At 32.3% G+C, this 10,885-nt stretch overlaps 1 pseudogene; it reads right to left on the reverse strand.

The window, feature by feature from the left end:
- Positions 1-4,686: 4,686 nt before the first annotated feature.
- Positions 4,687-6,926, reverse strand: LOC141499357 (pumilio homolog 3 pseudogene; annotated as a pseudogene).
- Positions 6,927-10,885: the final 3,959 nt, after the last annotated feature.

The following is a 10,885-nucleotide window of genomic DNA, read 5'->3' on the forward strand; positions in this document are numbered from 1 at the left end:
TGATCACACTGCACCTAAAAAACATGTGCTCATTCCTCAAGTGTTCTTAGATTTTAATTGAAAATGTTCAAGTTAATGTTGAAGAGAGAATAGATATACATTTTAATTAATGAGTAACATGCTAACTCTAGTTTTAATTATCTATCATCATCATTATCTATATTCACAAGGTTTATGTCAAACTGTTAATAACCTGGCTAAACAGTCTCCAAAATAAGTTGATAGCTGCTCCTACTCTTGGAATATTTATAAGGTATATATCCAAATGGGAAATGTAAACATAGAGACAGGCAGCTCAGGGGAAGGGATTGATAGTAAGCTCTGTAATCTTCCACATTCCTCTCCAAGAGAGTATTTGATTCCTGCCTTGAGGAAAGCAGAAGGAGCAACAAATCTAGCCACTCTGTTTTTTTCTGAGTGACACAGGAGACTAGAATCATGAATGTAAATGCCTGTGTGTTCATATATATTTGAATATGCACCCATTTATATATGCTTATTTATATGCATGCCATCTAAATACAATTGGTGCAGGGATATAGCTATATCTATGTATCTATACTTGTTATTGTTGCTCAGTTGCTCAGTTATCCCTTAAAGGAAAAAGAGTCCGAAGACACAAACTTGACCCATTCAAAAAACAATCTAGTTAGACAAAAGAACAATAAAATTATCCAAAACCAAATAAAAGTATTTATTCAAGCAAGGAGGAAAGGAAAAATCAAAGAAATACACTCAGACACATATATAAACACACAAGCACACATTGTCCAAGAAGATAGTCCTCAAAATGAATTGAGGAATCAGGGGCATGAGGAACCAACTTCCACAAACCTTTTCTAAAGTATTTTCTCTCTTTTTCTCCCTAGGTTTCTCTCCAAAGAGTTTCTGGAAACACGGATGCCTCTTGAGAAAGGAATAAAGATATAACTTCTTCAAAGATCTTATACCAAAACTACACCTTATAAGGTGTCTCATGTAGGGTCACATCCATATTTTCCCACTAAACTTGGATTCTATACTTCAGGCAGAATTCAGCACAGAATCATGCCTTTTATTAGTGAGTCTGACTGAGTTGGATTACATGAGATTTGTGTTCTGTTTTTAATTTTATATTTTCCTATCAGTCTCTTTAATATTTTGAAAATTAAGTGAAGGAAGTGAAGGCCTAGATTTCATTCCTATAAAATGAATAATTATTTCTTTGGGACAATCCAATAACAATTTCCAAGTATAAGCAGATTAGAATGAAATAAGAAACTTAAAACAATATATTTAGAAAAAGTAGAAATTCAAGCACCCCAGAGGTATAGAAGAGGGTCTTTAATATAAATAAATGATTATATATTTAATATCTGAGAATTACCAGTTTATGTCCTCAATCTTAAGATTTCTATAGGAATAATCCTTGAATGACTGAAATTTCACTTTTTTCAGGAGTTAGGCATTGAAATAACACTAAGGGAAACTGATTTTGTGTGGACACAGAATGGAAAAGGACAAATGATAGTAAGAAATAAATCCAAGAAATAAAAAGGTAGAAAAGGTTTAAGATCTCTAAGCAAGGGGCATTTCATTCCCAATTATGAGTTCTTTTGATTCTAGTTAATTATGCAACCACAGAAGGCACAATAATCTCCAGCAGTTTGGGAATAAAGGTGGGAAGGGGCATACCATGGATGGATTATTTGCCCAGAAAATAATGAATCTGTATTGTCTCTGAGAGTTTTTATAAATTGCCAAATCAAATATTCTATTCATCTCATCCTCTTATTGAGGATTTCTATTCTCACCCTCCCTTACCCAATTAGTTATTTTTTTGAAAAAGTATTTTGTATATTCATTGGTTGAAAACATGGGAATTTTTAGTTTGGAGAAGAGTAGAGGAAAATAAAGTTCTCCTTTAGAGAATAAAATATCTTAAGAGTTGTTATGTGGAACTGGAGTTATCCTTGTTCAATTTGATCACCTAGAGTGAATCAGAAGTGGTAAAAGTTGCAAAGGCTTAATGTCAGAAGCAAAGCTTCCTAATCTGATCTATCCATATATATATTATATACCAGAGTTGGTCGACTGGTCGACTTACCTTCCTTAGAGTTCTTCAAAGGGAAGCAAAAATGCAACTTCTCAGATGTATTGTGTCAGAGAGCCCTTCAGGATATATCACATGATTTTTGAGGTCACCATCAACTCTCAAATGCAGTGATTCTGTGATTTTAAAAGGCTCCGGTAACTAATGTTTTGATGTACTTTATATATTTTAAAAGAAAGTATTCAAATATTAATGACTGAAAAGTCTAATTAATGCTTCTAAATTGAAAATATTTAAACCTTATATGGAATAGATCTAATCTATAATAAATCTTAGATGAACCCTTTTTGGAATATCTTTGGGTATTCAGGATTGATACAGAGTTTATTTAATAGGAATATTTGGTATGAATCAGATTAACAATTTAATTACTGATGATATTAATATCTTGAAGAAAATACATATAATGTAATTACAGAATGTCAAGCTTCAAAGAAATATAGACTGAACTTTTATTTTCAATATGATTGCAAAGGCTGAGCATGCAAAACTGTGGTGAAATTGCACTGAAACTGAAAAATTTGGGTAGTTCAGTTCTGAATATCTGCTATGTCAGATGAATTTAAGGCATAATATTTTTCTAATACCAAACATTTAGTGAAATCATGTATGTTTGAACTATAGAAATACATGCATTTGTTTGATTAAATGTGTACATAAATGCTCACAGATGTATACTATTTATTATAGAGTAACATTAGCAATAAAGCAATGCCTCAAAGCAGGGAACAAAAATGAACATATTCCAGCAATGACATACTATTTTTATTTTGCATTATAAAAATAATTGTTGGTTAAATTAGATATTAATTGTAGATGACATTATTTTGTAAAGATATTTGCATCCCTCATTTGGGATTCAACTTCAGCCAGCATTAAAATATGTCAATACCACTGAAAAGTCAACAGGGATTCATTAAATACTTACATTGTACATTTTAATGAATGGCACAAATGTGATACTTGTCCTCAAGGAACTCACATTCTAATGACAAAAAAGATAGAAAGGCAGAATTGTTTGTAACCATGTAATTAAATTAGTAGAAACAGGAATAAAATCATCTATTTACTACTGTACTAAAATTTACCAACTTTCTTTCAAATTTAGGTAAGATATGAATAAATAGATTAAATCAATAAATATAGTTTTCTAGGCACTTGACAAGATTAGGGTCTCTCAAATAGTTCTTCCAAGAAGGAAAAATGAATACAAAAGTTGACAGAAAATAGTGTTTTTTTATTTTTACTGAATTAGAAGCAAAATTCAGAGCTCTGCTAAATAATTTTCCATTAGATTATGAATTTCTAGGATAGTGATAGCAGCACTTCTAAAAAGAAAGGATAGTATGAATTTAGAAAACTAATGTGGAAAAAACTATTTAGAAATGTTTATCAACATATTAATATCCATATATTAAGTTATATTATTTTTGTGATAACAATAATAAAATAATAAATGATATAATAAATAATAATAAAGTAATAAATAATAAAACAATAATAAAAATGATGGGGGTTCTCAGAGGGCTCAGACATTAAATTTTTATGGGATATAGTTATATGAGATAATAGACTTAACAACAATGAAAAATTATAAAACTAAGGAGCAGGAAACCAGAGTTCAATCAGGTTCTACTTCCTGCTACTCAAAACAAAGAAATTTAAAGTAAAAAGTGATCAAGATTACTTATCCTCCAAAAAAACGGGAATGGAACTGGTAATATGAAATAGAATCTATCTCTCAATATCTTTCAAAAAATTCTTTTCACTAAAAAGTTTTGAAAACTTAGTTTTCTTTGTTTATAAACTAACAAGGGAAATATTTCAGTTGTATAAATTCGTTTTGCTGTCAATATGTTAAACTGAACATTTTTCCAACCTGGTTTATATTTCTTCTATATGGTATTTAATATAATATGAGAAACACAATAAGAATGATGATGACTTTCTCAATGCCTTTTACAACTGATATAAAAATTGTCTGAGAATTCTTCAATAGGAACTGCTAGCAATCATACTTAACAATACATGAAAACATTTCAATAACCAGTTTATTATAGGCATAGACATGTGCCACACAGATTTCAGTGGACCATGAGCAATATTTTCAACAACTTTATGAGGGTTTTAGTAATGAAGCAAGATGGATGCAACAGAATTTTTGATGTGGGCAGATGAGGAAGGTAAATATTTATATGTCAAGGAAGAGAGATATAATTGGTGAAGCTTTATATCAGGTAAATTAATAAACCAATCCCAAAACACTAGGGAATATAACTGCAAATTGCAGTCTAACCACTGACACTAGAGTTATAGTTAATGTCATGAAATGCTCATCATAAATAGAGTTAATAAAACTGAGCCAGAAATTTTTATATTGCTAACCAGTTAACATATGAATGTTATTTTTTTTATTTTAGGGACTATTTATTTTAGAAATACATTTCTACAAAAAAGATATATGTATATTATATTATATATATTATATATGTACATTATATATGTCTCCCCACAAAGAAAAGACTAGATGGTACCCTTTAACCTGAAACAACTGTAAAAGTGATTCATTCTCATTCTTCCTATTATTTTTTCACTTAAGCTCTTAGTTTCTCAAGTAAAGCAGTCATGTCTTTGTTGTTTTCTTCTTTTTCCAACATAGGGATGAGGCTTTTCAGTTCAGATTGAACTTTATTTACCACTTCAGGATGAGGGTTTTGGAGAAGAAAGAATAATAGCACCCTGATTAACTCTTGTCTAGGTCTTCAATTTCTTGACACCAACATGTTCTACCAATTTTTTTTCAAAAGAACCTTCTCTTCCTTTTGCTTTCATTTTTTTTTATCTTGTTCTACTAACCATTTCAGAATTAGATGTCCAGCTGGGTGTTCTGCCATGTGGAGCTCTCCATCCTTGCCACCAGGAATCATTTCAAGAAAAGTTAATTTGGCAATGGTAGTCATAGCAGGCTGAACATCTCCAATAGCAAATCCTAGGACATTAACAACAAATACACATGTTGATTTGTTTGTCATCTACTGCTGCACATGCTTCTGCATATGGCTTAACAAAGCTGGGGAAATGGATTCCAAGAGCTCCTTACAGTGAATTTTATTTTCTTTCTTACTATTTGCATTTCCATCACCCTTTTGTAGCTCTTCAATGATTTCAGGTACAAGGTGTGCAGGATCTCTAGAGCTTAGTAAATACAAAAGAACTTTCCTTCCATATTTATTGCTCACTATATTTTATAGGGAATTGATGATTTCCAACATAACTATTTGCTTTATAAGCTTAGTATGACCAACACATTCAAATGCTGCCAGCAAAACTAAATGAAAATATTCACCTCTGGCTACTTTTTCAACATGTCTTCATTCTTTCAATAATAACTTTTCTGTCCTTTAGTGTGCCATGCCATAGATAGTACATGGCTACTCTAACTCCATCATGTGTGTGTACAAGGTATATTACATCTTCTCTGATTGCTTCAATCATTTCTGATCTGAGTTTTGGTGGTGCATAAGTAAAAATGTCCAAGAATACTTTATGTACCAGTGAGTGTTTAATTACAGTTTTTTTTTTCTGAGACATTGGTGTAAGAATCTGTTTCATTTCATCCATAATAGCCATTTGCTTATCAGGTTGTACTTCTAATACTTTTTTTCCAAAGTTGTGTAAATTGCAGACTTGTAAAGCTGGAATGTATTCCCATAGAGCTCTTCTACCAACATGTTTCACTGTTCCAAAATTACTTTGTCGTTGCATGCATATTCCAGTACTGCTGATACTTCTGTATGATGCAACACCTTCTGCACTTGACCTTTAAAACTTTTTATTATTTCTGCAATTTGTGATTTATTTCCATACATGAGAAATTTCCATACATAAGAAAGTTTGGCTTTACTCAATCCAACCCAATTCTCTTCTAGCTCTTCAAATGCCTCTTTCTTTTGCTCCTTATTACCATATTGAATGTAACACTGGATAATATGGGTTGAATCATGTGCAAATGCAATACTTTTAATCTTGCCTTGAGTCAACTTCTGTAATTCACTCATCAAGTTAGTTCTTTTTTTCTTTGTCACAATTTTTTTTCTTCTTAGGAATTCCCAAATTTACTTTGCCTTGGAAACAGTATCATAGTTGCTTTTATCATTGAGTTGTCTGCTCTGCCTTAGTTCTTTTTTTTTCAAGTATGCCCATTTGGGTATCTTAGCAGCTGTCTCTTCATTTCTGCCCTTGGGTTGGAACTTTCTTTTTGTTTGCAACATGTTTCCTTCTTGTGTATTCTTGAACTGTTTCAAGTTAGTTTTCTTGGAAAATATATTCCCTTCCTGTTTATACTTGAATTGTTTTGCACCATTTCTCTTGGGTAAAATACCCCATTCCTATTTTTCTTGAACTGTTTTGCACCATTTTTCTTGGGTAACATGCCCCTCCTCTTGTTTGTTCTTCAAAAATTGTTTTGCCCCCATTTTTGGGGGGGCAGCATGCTCCTTTCTTGTTTATTCTTTAACTGTTTCTGGTCAGTCTTCTTGGGCAACATATCTCCTTCCCATTTACTTTTGAACTGGTTTGCACCAGTATTCTTAGTCAACATGTCCCCTTACTGTTTATTCTTGAATTGTTTCAGGACTGTTTTCTCAGACTTTGTATTACTTTTATCAAGCTTACTGAAGCCAAATTTAGGTTCTCCTCCTTCTTCTTTATTCGTAAATTTCTTTGGAGATTTAGAATCATCCTTTTTAAATCTTTTTTTTCCTTGTGATATCTTTCCACCCTTTCCTATGATTTTTTTTTGAACCTTTGACTTCCATAGTAGTAATTCGTGCATGTTTCACCACCACTAAACTGTCAGCAATGAAGTTTCTGCTCCTTTCTCTATGGTTGGTCCTCTCTCCTCTGCCTCCAGTCACAGCATGCTGTTTTCCCAATTTTTTTCCAACAATAGATAAGGGAGCAGCTAGGTGGTGCAGCGGATAGAGCACCAGCCCTGGAGTCAGGAGTACCTGGGTTCAAATCTGACCTCAGACACTTAATATTTGTCTAGCTGTGTGGCCTTGGGTAAGCGACTTAACTACATTGCCTTGCAAAAAAACAAAACAAAACCAAACAAACAGGTATTATGGATCATAACTTCAGATAGCAAATAAGTGATCTAGTCTATGGATTATTAAACAGTCAACCATGAATTTGTCAAGATTATTTTGATCTCTATTTCAATGTAATTGTTTTTATTGGTAATCTTAAATATTTTATTTTAGACATTTTAAAATATTATTCAGAGTTGGAGCCCCTAGATTTCCCTAGACTATGAAAGAAATCCAGGACACCAAAAGAGTAAAGAAACCCTGATATATTTAACTGTAAATAAATTAGCTTTTCTCTTTAATACAGTGATTCATACAATTCTGAAGGACTTATGATGAGGAATGCTATACAACCTGGGAGAAAGAGCTGATAGTTTTCAGAAGATATATGGAAACATTCATTTTTACTTTATTTTTTCTGGAGTTCTCTTTTGGGGGAGGGGAGGGGAGGGGAGGTAAATTTTTTTTAATTTCACAACATGACTATTATAGTAATGTTTTCCATGACCTACATTTATAACTGCATCAAATTGTTTGCTTTCTTAAAATGAGGTGGGGTGGGGAGGGAGGAAGTGAGAGAATTTGTAACTTAAAGTTTTAAAAACAAATATTAAAAATTGTTTTATTGTGTAACTGGGAAAAAAGAAAATATTATTAAAAAAAGAAAATAAATAGACCTGGAAAAAAAAGAATCCCTGATCTACTCAGCACTCTCATTTTACATATGAGTTAACTGAGGCAAATGAACTTAAATGATTTTCCAGCAAGTAGTAAATTGCAGATCTGGAACTTCAACCCAGGTCTTCTGACTCTGAATCTAGCTTTGAATCTAGAATGCCAAGATTCTCAAGTCTTTTATTTTCCCTTCAGCTGCACCCACAAGATTATAGAGAAATGTGTGATTTTGTTTCTGACTTTTTCATTATTCCACATAGAAGAAAAGGTGTAGTGGAAATTGGGCCAAACCAGGAGGCAGAAAACCTTTGATCAAATTCACGTCCAGCCACTTAATTCAACAAACATTGTGTGCCCAAGAAACCATGTTTGAATCACTTGTAAGTAACAAACACCTTACAAGAACTCAGAACCACCATGAGTAGATCAAAAAGGATTGTTTATTGATAACATCCTGTGGGGCGGCTAGGTGGTGTAGTGGATAAAGCACTAGCCCTGTAGTCAGGAGTACCTGGGTTCAAATCCATTCTCAGACACTTAATAATTACCTAGCTGTGTGGCCTTTGGCAAGTCACTTAACCCCGTTTGCCTTGCAAAAACCTAAAAAAAAACATAGAATAAGTGTCCCAAATGGGGCATGTATAGCAATGAAATTATCTCCTAAATAGAAACACAAATCCCTCCCATGCCCCCAATCACCTAGGTATTACCAAGGTCAAAGGCCTATCAGAAATATCCATTTCTCTCCCCATGTGGTTCAAATTCCTTATCAAACCTCCCCTTTTCCACAATCTGGTAACTAAGCCCATAAAAGGTATAACACAGATATGTGAATCTGACTATTGGAGCCAGTTCATTCACTAATTTACTCAACTTCTAATTCTATGGTCCTTTATCTTCTTGCTAGAAGTCTATCCCCTTCCTCTCTATAGAGATTCCTTTTGTTCCCAGTAAGATGTAAATTAAATTAGCTTGGTACATCTGTAAGCCAACATTCCTCTGATTCTACCATTATAGCTTCTTTGCTATTTTCCCTGTTTCTTTGTAAGATATGAACTACTTTCCTCAGTTTACCATAACTAATTATAGAAATGAAAACTAATCATTTATCCTATCACTCAACGTCAGTGAGTTTCAGTTTCCTGCTCTGTAGAAGAGGCTGAGATTCAAAGTCCCTTCAACTTGAACCTATAGTGTTTTGAGACTCACTAGTAAATATTACATTATTAGTGCCAAATTTTGATCTTGTATCTTCTCAAAAATGTACAACAAATTTCAACTTTCCACTAAATATTTAAGTATACAATTTAGAAAAGTTCAAATTTATTCTATACTACATAAAAGGGTGAAAAAAGCTCACTAACATATCAAGATTTATAATGGTAATGATTTCATGATTTTTAAAAATTAAAATGGCATATAATGTGAGCATTGTCAATAGAAATTTTAATTCTTCATATTTATAATCTCACCACCAACCTCAATTAATGATATGATAGACACATAAATTTGTTACTTGAATAACTGATTGTTCAATCATAGGAAATAAATAAAAAATAAATAGTATTCTTAAAAAATAAAATTTACTTGGTCTTGAATAATATAGATTTTATAAGCTAAAAGCTATTAACTATATATATATATATATATATATATATATATATATATATATATACTTAATTTTTGATAGAATTCTCCAAGAGAGATGCACTTAAGAGATTTCATTGATTTGGGGAAATTTGGAGAATTGCATGTGTGAGGTAAACAAGTTAAGTGATTTGCATAGGGTCACACAGATAGTAAAAGCAAATTTGAACTCAAGTCTTCCTGACTCCAAGCCATGCACTCTATTAGCTACATCACCTCTTGACCTCAGAGGAAAATTTTTTTGTTGTGCCTCTAATTGCCTTGGATAGAAGATAATGATATATACCAAAGAGAGATTGAGACAAAATGTTAAAAGGAGAGATCTTGTTCACAGGAATCAGAGAAAGATATGAAAGCAGATAATGTTGTAGGCATTTATCAGAGATGACATAGATTCATAGATTTAGAACTGGAAGGATCCTGGAAATTATTGAGTCCATCCTGCTCATTTTATAGATGAAGAAACTGATGTCCAAGGAAATGAATTTATTTAAGATAATATAAGCAGTAAGGGAAAAGGAGATTTGAATCCATATCCCCTGATTCCAAAGTCATCTCTATGTCTACCATATACAATACCTTACTTTCACACTGCTATAAGAAGAAGGAAGCATCTGACTTGGATCATGACAAAAAGTAGAGTTATTTTCAGTGGGAAGAATAAGAAAGGACCACATAATGAAGAACTGATAGAATTTTTCAGACTAAAGGGAGAGAATATAAGATAATTTGAAAGTTTTTAGACTTGAAAAGTTGCTATGATTGATAGAAACAAGAGAGAAAGCAAGGAGGACATCATTTAGAAACAAAGAAAAAAATCATGGAAGATTTCTTACATTAAAGAATGACCTAAATATTCATGACTAATTTATTACTTAAAAATAATTTTACCTGGTCACACTGAATCAATGGATTCCTCCCCTGGTGGATTTCAGTGGTATTATTTTTGCTAGAGAAATAATGAGTTAATTCCCATTACATATTTTATTTGTAAAGGCAAATCTAATTACCCCATGACAAAACTGTACATATCTCGTTCTCATGATGCTAGTCTTTGCCCTGTATATTTAAATGTTTTAGGAACAGTGATTCTGAAGTATTCTACATGTTGCCACCATAAGAAATACAACACATTTACGCTACAGGAGAGTAAGACAACATTTACTGCTGACTGCCCCCTGCTAATCTTCAAAAGCATTGAGAGATTAAAGCTATTTCTGGTATTTTAAAAGCTATTTTGAAAGCAGAGATGATTGGGTTAGAATAAGAGAGAGAAAGTGATTTATAGTCTTTTTTGTATTAGTATAGAGTAGCCACAGGGGTTTTTTTCTGAATGGGACTTTTTGTATTCTAGATAGTGCTGAAAATTGTCCAAAATAAT

The sequence above is a fragment of the Macrotis lagotis genome, chromosome X, assembly GCF_037893015.1.
Source record: "Macrotis lagotis isolate mMagLag1 chromosome X, bilby.v1.9.chrom.fasta, whole genome shotgun sequence".
Lineage (NCBI taxonomy): Eukaryota > Metazoa > Chordata > Mammalia > Peramelemorphia > Peramelidae > Macrotis > Macrotis lagotis.